Raw genomic sequence first — 16,741 nt, 5'->3', positions numbered from 1 at the left:
GAACTTCATTTCTTTGTTAAAAAGTTGAAGTGCATTTACGTTTTGTGTTCGTGTTGACTACGCGCACCATTACCCCTTATTAGAAACCATTTCTGACCAAATTTCAAGTTCGGGATTGAGGTCAAGTTTGGATTTTTATGGGGCTTCTTGGGGGTTCATATAGATCGTGTTGTCCCCGACAAAACCTAGGAGTTTCGTCGGATTCGAAGCCGTTTCAATTCGGTAGGGATTTGGGATTTTCATCTCAAATTGAGGTAGGGGATGTTTTAGGGTTATATTAATATTTTATTGATTGTTATATGAGCATATACAACTTGTGAGCATGCCTTGTTTAAGTTATAGAATTTAATTTAATTATTTTCTTTGTTTAAGATTTAATTCTCATGATGCTAGGCAATTTAGAATTAAATTGTAGCATGTTAGAAATTTAGGCCTTGGTATGGTGGTTGATATATATTAAATTGGGGTTATTTGAATAAGAATTGCAAATTTTATTTAATATTTATCTTTTGTGAAAGTTTAATTCACCTAGTTGTATCAAGTATGGAATCAACTTGTAATGTGATATTAAAGTAGGCCTTGGTGAGTTCTTTAACATATATTAAAGTGAGGACATTTGGATATGTTTGAAAATATAGAGAAAAATTAATTAATGAGCTTAATTAATTTTATTTTAAGTCTGTTGGTCACTTAAATTGACATCGGAGGTAATAGGTTATTAATCCCTTGAAACGTAGTCCATTTAATCACCTTGTGAGCATATTACAAATTTGATGTAAAAATAGAATATCATTGACTTGCATACCTTGTTTAGATATATCTTGTGTGGGTGTATAACTTGTTAGAATATTACAATTGTTTACCTTGGAAGCTAGTTACTAAATTGTGACTTATTTAGTACTTGTGACTTAATGTGGTAATGTGGTTCAATTGTTGTAAAATATTCTTGTTTTGGTGTATAAATTGCATATTGGAGGCTTGACATGTCATATGCTATCTAGACTTGAATTCTAAGACATGGTTTGTGTGGATTCAACCTTATTTGTGCATGGAAGATGGCTTTATGCATTAGTGGATTTGGTATAAGTTTGGTCTAATTTATTGATTTTGGAAAGCTTGTAAGGACATATTTCACATGATGGCTAGGGTTTGGCTCTAGTATGGAGACAAGAGTCTTCTAAGTCATAAGTGCGCACTAGGTAGTACCTTGTGGGTCGTAATTGCCCGGAATAACTTATGCACGTGCGCACTAGGTAGTGCCTTGTGGGTCGTAATTACCCAGAAACACTTGTTTGGTCTAGTGACCACATGTCCTAGTCTTTCTACTTTGATTTCGCATTCAATTTCAAGTTGTTAATCATGGATTACTTGTAGCTTGAGAATTAATGCTTGCTTTGGATATTTGAATCTTACTTAGTATACTTGAAACTGTATACTTGTTTTGTGCATTTAGATCTCATATAGTGTACTTGAACTTGTATGCTTGCTTTGTGAGTTTAGATTTCATTTAGTATGCTTGTGTCGTGTATACTTGTTTTAGGCGTATCTCTTTTAGCTTAGTATACTTGTGTTCGTATACTTGATTTACGAGACTTTCATATAAAATGCATACTTGTGTAAATATGCTTAGACATTGCATGACTTATCTTAATGTGGTTTAGTATACTTGGAAATGTATGCTTGTATGTTGTATAACGTGTTTAACATTGTTTAGTATACTTGAGCATGTATACTCGTATGTTGTTATTCACTTTAAATTGCATGAGTAGTTTAGGATGCTCCTTGAGTCTCATTTTGATATAAACGTTAGGTGGCATGAGCCCCTTTGACATGTTTCACCTTAAGGTGATATAATTGTAAAATGCTAGGTCGATGCATGCTCATCACCTACGAGTAGCTTTATGTTACTCACCCACGTAGTGGGGACATTTTTCAGGTACCGGGATCAAGATTTGGGATTCACATCATGCTTGGATGATTTGTAGACTTGAAGTTCTCATTTCATGTAAATGTTGGCTTGAAATGTCATTTATAACTTTATATGTCAAAATGTGTAAATTTGAAGTACACTCTTTACAATGTAGTTGACATGTATGAGATGAGGCCATAGGCCAATGACATCTAATTTGTATCCTATGTAACTTTTAACTTCATGAAATATTATGAAAATATTGATAAACGCGAAGTCATTGTCTCACCATGGTTGCATCGGGTGTGGGAATTCTGTTTTCATTCTTTCATAGGGTCTTATAAATCATGTTTGAAGTGTGGCCAAGGGCCAAACGGTCATTTGACCCCATTTTGTATTTTTGGATTCCGAATTTTCATTCCAAATTCCATTTTTGCCTTTTTGCCCGTTGGGGGGTCGGATTTTGTAGCGGTAGTATTTTTAAGCTGTGGACTATTGTAGCGCATCCAAATAGGTAAGTTACGTTTGCGTGCATGGTCGTTTCCGGGCAAACCTTCTTCTTTGGTAAAATGAGCCTCCTATGGACTCATTTTGAAATTTTATTGCATAATCTGATCTAAGGGCATTCTAGACCTTTCACATCAGTTTTAATTTCTTCTTTCGACATGGTCGAATAGAAAATGTGATTTTAGGGGGGGTTTCTTCTTCGTATTTTTTCAGAAAATGTCGTTTTGGTACCGGAAATCCCTCGTGAAGTTTCAGCTTCTAGTTTGCATTTTAGCAACTTTTTGCCTCTTGACCAGTTCTGATCTAGGGGCATTTTGGGCATTTTACAGTGATTTTTTTTTTTTTTTTTTAATTCTCTCGTGATTCACGTAGAAAACTCGATTTTAGGGGGGGTTTCTTCTTCGTGTTTTTCCAGAAAAACTCGTCTTAACTTCCGTTTCAAGCCTCAGTTCTGGTAGCTCATTTTTTTTCTTTTGCTGTCAGCATGTGCATGTCATCGGGCGCCGGCATGGGCGCCGGTAGGCTCGTGCATGGGTGCCGTGTGCACCATGGCCTTCGTCGGGCCGCCGCAACGTCTCAACTTCAAACCCTCGTTTCTCCCTCGTCTGGACTCCAAATCGAGTGAACTTTTTTTCGAACTTGACTAATTTTTTGCTGTCTTTCCAACGGTGTACTTGGTTGCACTTGGATCTTCCTGGATAATTACCAGTTTACCCTTTTAGCCTTAAGTGCTCGTTTTTCTTCGTCAGGCCGTTTCTCATTCGTCTGGACTCCGAATCATGTGATTCTTGAGTCCATCCTGATTATTTTTTTTGTTGTCTTTCCAGCGGTGTGCCCGGTAGCACCCGAATCCACATTTTTCAAAAATGACTATTTTGCCCCTGGGGGCTTATTTGTCATATTTTTGATCTTTTGCTTCCGCATCAGTTTTCATTGAGTTCCACGACCTCATGGAAGGTCACTTTGACTTCTTAGAGTCTTGTTTTTTGTTTTCGCTTCCGCATTTCGGATCCGTTATCTGATCATCCTTACGGTTCATCACAGGACACGCTAGCCTAAAAACCAGGGTCGTCACACACACAACATACAGTACCATACTCTCACAATCATTAATAAGTCGGAACGATCATTAACCTTTGACCCGACATCGTGCCAAAGAAGGATTGATTCAGGAAAAATTGTTGGCCAGGCTATTCTCATCCTCAATCTGATCTCGACACAGACATCGTCCCTGTCCTCAGGTCTAAACCTCAAACACAGTCTCACACAGTCCACAAAGCAACCACAAAATCCACTTTCTAATCAATCAATCGCTCTACATAACCTTAACAATTATACAGTTATACACCTACTCTTAGAATTCCAATCATAACACAACCACATAAACATAATAAACACGACAATGCGGCACCAATGTCCCAATCACCAACCAACATCAACGTTCTCTAATTTTCTCGTAATACCTATACCAGGTAAACAACTCCATAACATCATCCAATCCAATTCTGACCTCGTCAAAATATACAATGCAACTATCTCATACCTAAGGTCTAAAACCCAAGATCAATCATTCCTATTATCCCCAATGGAATTCCATAATCATTCTCTAACTACATAACATTCAACAATTCCAACACCTGTCCTCAAGACACTACTAGAATCAATCACTTCTAAAAACATCCAAATACATGAGTCACATCACATCACCCAATTATCCTCAAATTGCGATTCACGACACATTTCCTAGCCATCACCACTAGTACCAATAACGGAAACACAATCCCTAATCGGTAACCCATGCCTCATATCCTACCAGTCAAAACCATTCTCAAAACAAACACTACAAAGCTAAAGGCTATACCTCCCTCCGTGGAAGTAAGTCGACCCCCTTCAATCAGAACCTCAATCGTCAAATTCTAACAGCGCAACACCTACTCACAAATTCGTCCATCCACGGACGCGCACAACTCCTAAGTATAGACAAGACCCACAACAACGACGTCCTTGCCAAGACTAGATTAAACGGAAGGGTAATAAACCCCGCTCTCATAAGAGACCAACAACTCGTACCTTAATGAACCAGACATCCTATCACACACTACTCACCAGTCGTCCAACCATGAACACCCAATCTCACCTGAGATGAACTGAACTCCTTATATCCAAGAAGAAAAACCAACTTAGAACGTATACGGAACCACGAGCACTAATCTAAGCGACCTCGCCCATTACTGGACCGTCCTACATAATTAACACAAAAACCTCATATACACTTCTCTGCAACACTATGCTAACCAAAACTAATTAGATAAAAGCACCAACGCCCTTAACATACTAACACTAGGAACCATCACTGTACATTGGACACCGCGTCCGCTCCCATCAGAAAACTGTTACTCCAAATGACAACCTTTAAGTCGAAAAAATAACACTTTACCACCCATTCCACCTGTTACTCAAGAATTAACTCTAGAGGGGGGGTGAATAGAGTTAATGGCCAATTTTCGCAAATTATAGAAATACAATTTCTAATTAACAATATAACCTATTGTGCAATAATCAACATATGAAATCAAGATATGAAAGTAAACAATTTATCGCACAATTATAAAAGAGATAAGGGAAGAGAAATTGCAAACTATAACACGGCGATTTTTGCGAGGTTCGGAAAACTCCTACTCCTCGGCTCAAGATCCCTCTTGAGACTTCCCAATCCAATATAGCTTCTCCTTACGGGTGGAGAGCAAACCTTGATTAGAAGTAACTCCTTGCTAAGAGAAAACCTCTCTTAGTCTTCCTTTGGGTCACACCAACCCTTACAATATCCTTGCTAAGAGACCACCTCTCTTAGTTTTACATAGGCCACACCAGCCCTTACAATTTCTTTGCTAAGGGAAACTCTTCCTCTTAGTCTTACAGCAGATTTGTAGATAGAATTTGTAGTACAAGAAATCCTCTCAAGAACTGATACAAATCAAACCTCACAATAGAGTATATATGAAGTCAAGTGAAGCTCAAACTCTAAGTATGAAATGTATGAGAGATGATGAGAAAAAAATGCAGAACAAAAGCTCTGTATAATGGTAGAGCAAAAAGCTCTCTTGGGATGCACTTGAATGAATGTTCTTGAATGCTCTTTTAAGAAGTATAATAGAGCAGAAACTCTGTGAAGATTAAGACAAGAGCAAAAGCCCTTTTGATCTTTATGCTTGATTGAATCTCTCAAAAATAGAATAAGCGTGAAATGAGAGAGAAGAAGAGAAGATATGAGAACAACAGCTCTCTTTGATGCAATATAATATCTCTCAACAATGGTAGTTTATTTAGCATGCTAGCCCTCTGTATTTATAGAATTTTGAGACTCAATATAGCTGTTACAGGTTGTTGGGAAACATTTAATGAAAATAATTCCGTTGCAGTTCAAAACCCAGAAAGAGCCTGCTCTTAAAATAAGTGAGCCGTCTTTTTGTTCATTTATTCCTTAGAAAGAGCCTGCTCTGTAAAACAAGAGAGACGGCTCCCTAGCTTTGAGAGCCTGCTCTATATTTCTTTGGAGCCTGCTCTTTGATTGGAAACATTAGTCCTTCGTTAAAAAGCCTACTGGAATTGAAAAGAGCCTTCTCTTTTATTTCATGGAGCCTTCTCCATCTCATTGAGCCTTCTCTTTTATTTCATGGAGCCTTCTCCATCTCATTAAGCCTTCTCTAATTTTTCATTGAGCAGGCTCTATTAGCCTTAAGAGAGCTGGCTCTATTTCTTATAGAGGTGGCTCTTGCTTCATGAAGGCTACTGCTGAATTGGTTTGGACAGAAAAAGTTCATGACTTCAGATGGACATAACTCAGTCCATAAAACTCCAAATGAGGTGAAATTTGAGTATAAATTTATTACCTTGAAGTAAGCTTTCTAATGCCACTAGCCTTGCTCAAAAATTCTAAACACAGAAATGGTTATGGCCATTTTAGTGCAACCTGGTCAGAATTTTCGCAGAGCAGAATCAGTCATCTTGTGATGGTTATATCTTTCTCAATTCAAATCCTTTTTAGGTGAAATTTGAGTCTAAACTCAAGGGCTCGAAGTCAGCTTTCCAATGCCATTGACCTTGTGTAAAAATTCCAACTACACAAATAGTTATAGCAGTTTTAGTGCAAGCTGGTCTGAAATTTTCTAAGCTGAAAATAGCTTCTTTTGAGATATCCATCTTTCTAGCACCTAGGACTTTGATAAATGATTCAATTAAGTTCAAGGCCTATTTCTAAGAGTCTTGGGACATATGAAGATGATAAATTTCAAGTGCATTGTGTCCAAGAGTTATTTACCAAATTTTGGCAACAAAGGCTTTAAAGATGAAAAATTAATTCAATGCCTTTTCCTTTTCTTTTTAGAGAGCAAAATAAGTATTGTGATTAATGTGCATGGTCCTAGCATTTCTAGCTTAAGTTGAGTTCTTTCAAAGCTTATGCAAGCTTGAACTAACTCATTTTTAGCAAAGACTTCATATGTTAAATATATGTGTATTGAAGTTCAAAGTCTATTGCTAATGATGTAGGAGCATATGATGTATGATATGCATGGTCCTATAGAGATGAGCTTCAAATGAATTCAAAAATACTTTGACATTAAATCTTAAGCTCTCACCATCTTATCTACCCCTTTTCTTCATTCTTGACCATGATCGTTTAGGCTTGATGAAGACTTGTTTTCTTTCTTTGAAATGCTTGAATGATCTTTGAAGTTCGAGTTTTTCTTTGATTGAATATGCCTTTGATCTCTTGCAACTTTTAAGGCTTCCTTGAATCCATAGCTTGAGTATTTGTAATGCTTGGAATGGATCTTCTAGCTCAACATTGAGGATTGAATATTGATCAACTATATATCACTCAAATGAAAACATTAGTACTTAAACATCATTAATGGTTTGTAATCATCAAAACATAAGATTGACCTTTAGATAAAATCCTTAGGCCAACACCACCTTCGTTCTCCTAGACGTCACTACCTCGAATATCGTACACTCAAGACTCGTAACCTCAATCACGACTGTCCACTGACTCCTCAAAAGAAAAAGATGCCTATCCGGCAACACCGCTCTCGTTGGCTCTAAGGACTAAGCCGTTCACAATCGCTTCAACTGGCACACACTTCCCATCACTTACCTAACAACGTACAACAATACTCATGATCTCTAATCCATCTTCGGATCATACCAGAAACCATCGTTCTCATCAGCACTAAACATCACACCATGACATCATAACACTTCCATTGTCACTCATTCCAATAACTATTCAAACCTATTATCCCATCAGACCATTAAGTCACTTCTAAATGATTTTTCCTCGAACATCCTTAAGATAATATCATCATAAACAAAGAACAAGCATAGCTCTCACTGTTCCCCATAACAACCACTATTTAACACTAGAAAAGAACATTCACACGGCAATGCCTTACCAACAAATTCTCAAACAAAAATAAACATAAGTATAAAAAATGCTCAACACCCAACTGTCTCCTCAAAACTATCAATAATGCGATCAATCACTGCTATCTTCCTGAATACTGGGATCACCCCTAAACTGACTTATTCTCCAATACAGGAACCTCAAGTACTAACACCCCCATGATCATCCTTCCCAAAACAACTACACCACTCTAATCCCTTGGCATCAACAAGCCTCTACTAACCAACCGCTCATTCAAGAGTGATACCAACCCAACATGAAACACACACTACTCGTGATGCCCAACACTATAGGCAACAACCCGTCACAAGAAAAGAATCATACATGGCACACTACAGAAACAGTCCCTAAGAGGAAAACAAACACTACACTATATGGTCAATCACATAAACTGTAGCAAACGACGACTACAAAACAATGGTCTCTCATTAGTATCTAATTGGACCTTCAAGTCACACCAACAACTAACCTATCCCACCAAACAAAAGGGTAAACTACTCTTACACCCCCAACACTATCACTACCTAGCCAATCGGTACAATTACTATCCAACACAATGGAATGTCCATATCGATTTCATCTGAGTTGTGTACCCGTAGCTCGTTCAGTGTAGTAACTCTCTGGTGCCACCTGCACAAGCTCACACACACCCGCCCACAAGGCCACAAAACAAATAAATCAAATAGAACAGGCCACCAAGCCCAAGAGGTCACTCTTCATCCTGGCTCAACACAATCTGTGACCAATACTCTATGATCACCAAACAACATCACACTTAGTTTCTGCCTTCGTCACTGGAAATCATAACAAAAGGTGCAACCTACTCATCCCGTCGCCAACTCAAGATCAACCTCAACTTTTATTCCCAAACAGTAATCTAAGGGACAACTCTCAACCTTAACATCAGTGAACTTCTAAATAAAAATCCAAATACAAACCTTACTCAACCCATACAGCACTAGAACCTCAAAAGTTATACACTACATGCCACCTCACGTCCATTGACATCTAATCAACTTTACTTACACGAAATGATTTCATGACTCACACATCATACCTTACTAATCCATCACCCCAAAAGTCCACTCACCACACCGAGGAAACACAACATAAATTCTCGCTAGTGTAAGAAAATAAAGACTTCTGTCCCAGATAACACCTAAGATCAAACCTTTTCACATTGCCAGTCTCTGGAAAAAAAAAAAAAAAAAAAAAAAAAAAAAAAAAAACCTTCTAGTGGAACCATGCATTTAGATCAAACCAGACCCAGAAGATTGTGCTATTCACATCACCCTTGCTCACAATACTGATACCTACCCCATTCATAGGTGATAACTCACAGAATTAATACAACACAGAAATGCGCATGCTTAAGGATTACATATTGAACCCATAACACTTACTCATGGATCATTTAAGTCCGAACTACACACATATAACATACAAACATGTAATTATGTAAGCACATAAGCAAGTACGCAGGTAAGCATGCCTTTCAAAACCGTATACACGTAAGCAACTAAGCAAGTAAGTGTACTTCTCAAAACAATAAACACTTTAACATGCAACAAATCCAAATCAACTCAAGTCCTACTTAGGTCAACCCTACCCGTCGTCCTCAGGTTTTTGAACCATCGCTCTGATACCATTTTGAAACGACCCTAAACTGATGCCATTTTAAAAAAAAAAAAATTTGGCATGACCTCCCCTAAAAAGGGGACTACAACCACCTGCTCAAATAAAAAAAATGCAATGACCCTTCCTGGCCCTTCAAAACACCTCCAACCTGACCCAACACATAATACAATTAATATACTCCAACATCCCATCCATCCGTTCATTATACCTCAACATGGCTCATCTCATGGTGGAACATCTACATACCGTTTAATCCAAATTATCATAATTACAGTCCTAAAATATAGTTACAATAACAAGAGTTCACAAATCTCTATACCAAATATAACAAACTAAGATTTTACAAAAATATGGGACTTAATACAAAAATAGCAAAAAGAAGTCTTCTAATCCAAATTAGGCCTGTGGTGGAAAGTCACCCGCCACTTCTTTCCCGTTTCCTGAAAAAAAAATTATTAAATAATAGGGTGAGCATAAAGCTCAGTAGGTAGCACTTAAGACACGCTTCTTGCGTCCCCGTGAATCCAAACATATAATAGAGCAATGAGAATGGGGATCAGGCCATGTAGGGAAACTACAATATAATAATCAATCTCCACATAAGTAACATAATGCAATGGCAATGCAATGCATGCCGATGTCGCTCCCCGTTTTCAAAATCAAAACCATCACTTGTAAACTGTTAATATAACTCGCCATTTGGTGACCCCGCAGCGACACAAGAGAAGGATTGGCTAGTGTCCCTGACCCTTGGTACCCCCGCGGCGTCATTATGGGGCCCAATTAGCTCAACCACGCTAGGGTAATCTCCCTAGTTCCCTCTAGGCTATATTAACCTTCCAGCCCTTTGGTACCCCCGCGGCGACCTGATTTTTACAAAACCGATTCATTAAAATACTTTCCCAAAATTCTCTTTTTCTTTTCAAAACGATTTCTTCCCTTTCATGCCCAATGTTAGTGCGTGAATGCATCAATGCTATGTCCATGCTCATAATCCCACGACTAGTTCAAATTTAACTAACAAGGCATGGTTCACAAAAATTCCCAAAGGATTTACCACATAACGGCATATAACAAGATTCTAGCATTTTTAGCATATGAAAATCAACACATAAACATGCTATTTACATAAAGCATTTAAACCACATAGTTCCATAGTTATCATATAAGCATGCTTTTCATACAACATATTTAACACACATTCTCACATGTTCATATATCTCAATCAAGTCAATTTAAACTATAATTAACATAATTAAGCATTCTAAGACACAAATCAAGTAGATCAACTCACTAAAGCACAAGATTTCATAGATTAAGGGCCCCTACCTCAATTTGTGTAAAACCCTCAAAATGGGTCTCCAATTTCGAAAGCCAATGGGATACTCAAAGCTGAAATTGTTGGTGTGAACGCGTAGAGCTCATCGTGCTTTCCGTTTTGCTTCAAACGACACTCCAATCCCCCAAGTATTGAGTGAGATACCCTCGTTCAAAGATTGAAAGAGAAAAGAAAAAGAAAAAGTACAACAAAAGAGTGAGAGAGAGATTCAGCGGGGAGAGAGAAGAGGGTTGGAAATGTGGTCTCTAGACCACTCTTGATATAGTGGTGGGTCCCACCACTTTTAAATTTTTGTTCCCTTTTCATTTTCTTCCATTTTACACCTCACATATATAAATGCACTATATACAAATACCACTTAATCCACATAAATTAAAATGCATAAAGTGCAATGGACCCAACTAAAAACCCGTGCACAAAACATGAAAAAACTGAAATACCCTTGCATCAACGAATTACCAGAAAAATGAAAAATGTAGAAAATTGGAAACGTCGCATCCCCCCTCTTCTGTTCCCCCCAAAAAAAAATAATAATAAATTAATTAATTAAACTTCTCTTCTTCTTCTTTTTTTTTTTTTTTTTTTCTTTTTAAAATTTTTATCCGAGGTATTTCATTGTGTAGTCTTCAGATTTACATACAAAATTTTCAACTTTATTATTATTTTTTTTGTAATTGGTACTCACACCCACTTCCAAAAAATTGTTTGCACCTTATCACCGCAACAAAATGAGTTTTTAGCTACGGAATATTTACTACATTATCAATTTAGAGTCTTTACCACTAAATATGGATTCATAGTCTTTAGAAGAGAGTATTTACTACGAATTCATATTTCATGATAAATACTCTACTATTTACAATGCAAATTAAATTTCGTCACCTTTACCTTGGTATTTACTACTAAAGCTAGATTTTGTAGTGAACTTCCTAATATATATATATATATATTTTTGGGTAAGTAAAACTTCCTAATATTTACTATTTTCGTATTTATTATGAACTATTTTCGTAGTAAATTGTCTTATATTTCTTACCAAAATTGTTCCGCAGTAAATACGCAGCTATTTATTACGAAACCTAGTAAATTCACTTTTATTTACTACGAAATATTTTCGTAGTAAATTCTCTTATAGTTCCTACAAAAGTTGTTCGTAGTAAATACGATGTTTGTTACTACAAAATTTAGTTTTCGATTTACTACGAAATTTTATTCATGGTGAATAATGTAATATTTACAATAAATAAGTTTTATATATATATATATATATATATATATATATATATATATATTAACTAATTAGATCCACCATACCTCTGATCCTCTAGTTCCAATTTTAATGGAAGTGGGGCTTTAAGTACTCAAAATAATCAAAACATATTTGTACAAAAGCAAGTCAAGAGACTTATAAGCATTATATTAGGAAAAGAAGACGAAGAAGAGAGAGGGAAACAAAAGTTTCAGATTTCAAGTCCAACACTCCATCTAAGGTCACCAAATGAGAATGCATTTACATACTCTAAATTCGAAACTTTATGCTAAAAAAAGTGGAAATTTGACCCCAATTTTCCGAAGTCTCATTTCACCACCAATAACTTCTATCCGACGTGGGTTGGAAAAAAATTTCAATCCAATGAGAAAATGTGAATCCCATCTAAGATTTTTAGTCATCATCCAAACTTTGAGTCCAATTCTTTTTGGATTCAATTTCTATGAAAAGTAGATCCAGAGCACGATTCTTTCTATACCTTGATTTCACACTGGGAAGAAATTTCAAACCTAAATTAAATATGGTTTGATTAATAATTAATAAGTTATGCAATAGCTACATAATAAATCTTTTAAAGAAAATTATTTAAGAGTTCCATGCAAATTCGGTTGTTTTGATACCCACCCGTTTATACTCTCTCATTCTTCCATCCGAATTTGATGTCGAACAAATCTCTCCTTATAACATTCTCCTCCACTCGAATTTATAATGCCCTAGTTCCGGTTGGGCCACCATGTTTACTCGAGTGGCTCACTCGGACGTCTTTCGGGTCAAACGTTTGGCGTGATACCAGATCAAGGACTGGATCTAACTCTGATACTAACTATAACGGGTGTACACTTGTTCATTTACCCAAAAATTTAAGTTATTAAGTAGTATTGCATACTACCCATTTCTATCCAATCACTCTTCCATTTGGATTCAATGTGGGACAAATCTCTCATTGTAATACATAGATTCTACGTTGTGACATCGATGGTGAGACCATATACATCCAATCGATATCATGACTCATTTTTTTAAGGAAACTGATATTGGTGCTCCATTATTATACTTTGGAAAATTCTCTTTATTCCTTCGTTCATACGTATTTCATACATTCCATTAAATATATGGGGTTGGATAAAATTTTATGTGATTCAGTAAACAGAATAGAAATTTCGTCATTACTAGATCATCTATATGATTCGATGAAGAATGAGCCAATAATGAATGGGATTTTTCGATAAATGGGAAATAAAAAATGCTTCAGGATGGAAATGAGGGAATGTCTATAATACTTAAGTTTAATTAAATACAATTTGAAGGATTTTGTAGGTGACTCTTTTATTTTATTAAAATAAAATTACCAAAAAGTTCTTTAATTATTTTTTTTTTTCTTAGTTGGTACTCACACACATATATTTCTACTAAGATTTGAACCCTGACCTTTCTTTGGGAGATAAGAGGCTGATACCGCTAGACCACTGGCCCATTGATAAAAGTTCTTTTATTTTATTAAAATGAAATTATTAAAAAGCTTAATGTACACTGACATTGTCTTATTTACTCCGTATAATGATTTATTTTTTAAAGTCACATTAAAAGAGTTGTATCATGATGAAAACAGTGAAAAAATAAATAGAGATTTTTTTATTATTTTTTTTGCCATTGGCAAGAAACTCGCACACACTACTCACACAATCACTTTGTTCATTTGGAGATTTGGAACCCTTCCTATCTACTTTGAGAGGTAAAAGAGATACTATTGAGCTACAAGGCCCAATTAAACTTTGGCTATTTTACATTTATGTCCATATACTTTGTTCATATGATTAAAATTTATGGTTGAAACAACCCCCAAGTCCAACTGATCTAATTAATTTAAACCCAATCTTGTTTATCTTTCTTTCTTTCTTGTTTTTTTCCTTTTCTTTTTTTTTTTTTATAAATAAAATCTTATCTTCTTTTTCTGCCCCCCAACAAAAATACTATTCGACTCGTGAAGTTTGAAGGGGAGGGGAGTGTTGGCTTGGTCACGGAGAAAAGAGCAGAAAAGCATAAAAGAGGAAGAGAAAAAGGGTGAGTGTATGAGTGTAATTATTTAAGTGTATTTTTTATTAAGATAAAAAAAAAAATTAAAAAAAAATAACGATATGGTATGAATTATCATATAGTTTTATATAATTATAATATCAGATTTTATTAAATTGGAAACTAATGATATCAAAATTGCTCCACCAGCCAAGAAACACCTGAGACAAAATCTATCAATACTAATTACATCTTATTCTTGATTTTCTCTTTCAACTTCTCAAAAATATTTATACATATAAGTTATGCACAATCTCACATGACTTTATAAATAAAAACCACCTTAGAGGGGGGAGGTACAATAAAAGCGGTCTCTTTATATATATATATATATATATATATATATATTTTATGTATTAGTATTTATGTTCGAATTCATTTAAACCAAAAAAAATATATTATGTTTGAATTCTCTTTCATATCAACGTATTAATATATTATATATAAAGCCTTTCTTTATTTTTTCATTCACAACAAAGGCATTCACTTATGTTTTTTGTCCACACACGGGTTTGAACCCTTTTCCCTCTTTGATGAAGAAAATGTTATACTATTGGATTACATGCCATTGGTTATATATAAAAAGTTTAATTTAAAAATTTCCCTTATACATCAAAATGTATCTGGCCACTCTTGTGCTTGATTCACTACTCCAAAAACACTTACTTCATTTGTCTCGTATTATATTTAAGAGTAATGATACTTGCACCAATTTGTTACAGTGAATTACTTTGATTAATTATTTATACATAATATATACAAGTGAAGGGGCTCACTTCTTTATTTATGCATAAATGGACTAATTAAAATAAATAAGTCTGACAATTCACTACAACAAATGAGATAAATAAAGAAGTGGTCAGAAAAATTCCGTTAGATAATTTACTACAACAAATCGGTGCAAGTCATTACTCTATATTTATATGTCTCTTTGGAGGAGTAGAACTTTTTAAGAAGACCTATAATTATTGTAATGTCCCATTTTAAAATTACTAAGTTACCTTTTAAATTTAAATATATATATATAATAAGTTTGAAATTATTAAAAATACAACGGTATTTTATTAAAAAAAAATGTAAAATATAAACAAATATTTTGGGACAACTAAAAAAAAAAAAAAATAGGCAACGAAATTGGAATCGTGAGAGTATGAAGTATATCAAAGCTTTAGAAATAAAATTCAAACTTAAATTTTATATATATATATATATATACACACACACATACATACACACACACATACATACATATTCAAATTTTAAAAGATAATTTTTTTTTTTTTTTTTGTTGAATAAATTTTAAAAGATAATTTACTTTAAAAAATATAATACAATAATTACATATTCCCTTATAAACTTATACTTTCCAAAATAACATCTAATATGGTACTGAGAAAATAAAAAACTAAAACGCTCGCTCTCTCTCTCTCTCTCTCTCTCTCTCTCTCTCTCTCTATATATATATATATATATATATATATATATATTTAATTTAGTATATATATATATATTTTTAATTGAGTTTTCTACCGTCAATCAAGTAAGTTTCTCTACATTTTAGGAGTCAGAAACCTGAACCGCAAATTGGTTTTTTCCCGGTACTACCTTCAATAATTAAGCAGTTCTAGACTTAATAGTCTTGGTCTTCTTTGCGACTAATTTTAATTCCACGCGTTTCGGATTGACCTCCTTTTTCAGTCAAGAGTGAACTCCACGGTCACCCTACTATATATCTATATTTATATATATATATATATAATATATTATGTTTATATAAATATATGTGTAAACTATCTCCTCTAAAGTTCGGACAAATCTCACATAAATGTAACATTTAACATTTATTACAATAATATCTCTTATAACCGTTAATATGCTCACAAATGTTAACTAATACTATGAAATGTTTTTTATATACTTTTATAGTTTAATAATGTTTTCATAAAAAATCAAGTTTCAATTACAATACCATGTTACCCTCGTTAATTTGTGTAAATATCATATCTCACTATTTATATTCTCTTCCCTTTCTTCTCCATTCCATCGCTACTTTCTTCTAAAACTGACATCTTCTTCCCTAAACATCCCGATCTTCTTCCAAAAACACACTTATATTTAAGAGATCTTTTCACATAAAATAAGCAAAATATAAATTTAAAAAATAAATATTGCAAGATACGTATAAACATTATAAACCACACAATGATTTATTTGATTGCCCAAAAACATATGAAGAGAAATAAAAAAATTCCAATTTAAATTTTTGTATACTACAATAGCAAATCAATGTCAGTAATAAGTAATTATAAAAGAATAAATGGGCAGACCATAACCAAAAGTCATCCGATTTGAAATATTACCAACAAAGGAAGTTGAAAACGCTACAATTTTATTACCTTATAACAACTCAAAAAAAGAACCAGAACAGTTTGTATGTGAGTTGATTGTCGGCCTAGGATGAATGTTGCCACTACACTTGCACATGAACTTGAGGGTGGAGGGGCGGGCACTGGCGAGCAAAGGAGGATCCAAAAATTGTTA

The sequence above is a fragment of the Cornus florida genome, unplaced genomic scaffold (assembly GCF_030987335.1).
Source record: "Cornus florida cultivar Cherokee Brave unplaced genomic scaffold, ASM3098733v1 CherokeeBrave_3.0.0_Hap2_Chr09, whole genome shotgun sequence".
Classification (NCBI taxonomy): Eukaryota; Viridiplantae; Streptophyta; class Magnoliopsida; order Cornales; family Cornaceae; genus Cornus; species Cornus florida.
The sequence above is the reverse complement of the archived record's forward strand: the minus strand, read 5'-3'. Positions refer to the sequence as shown.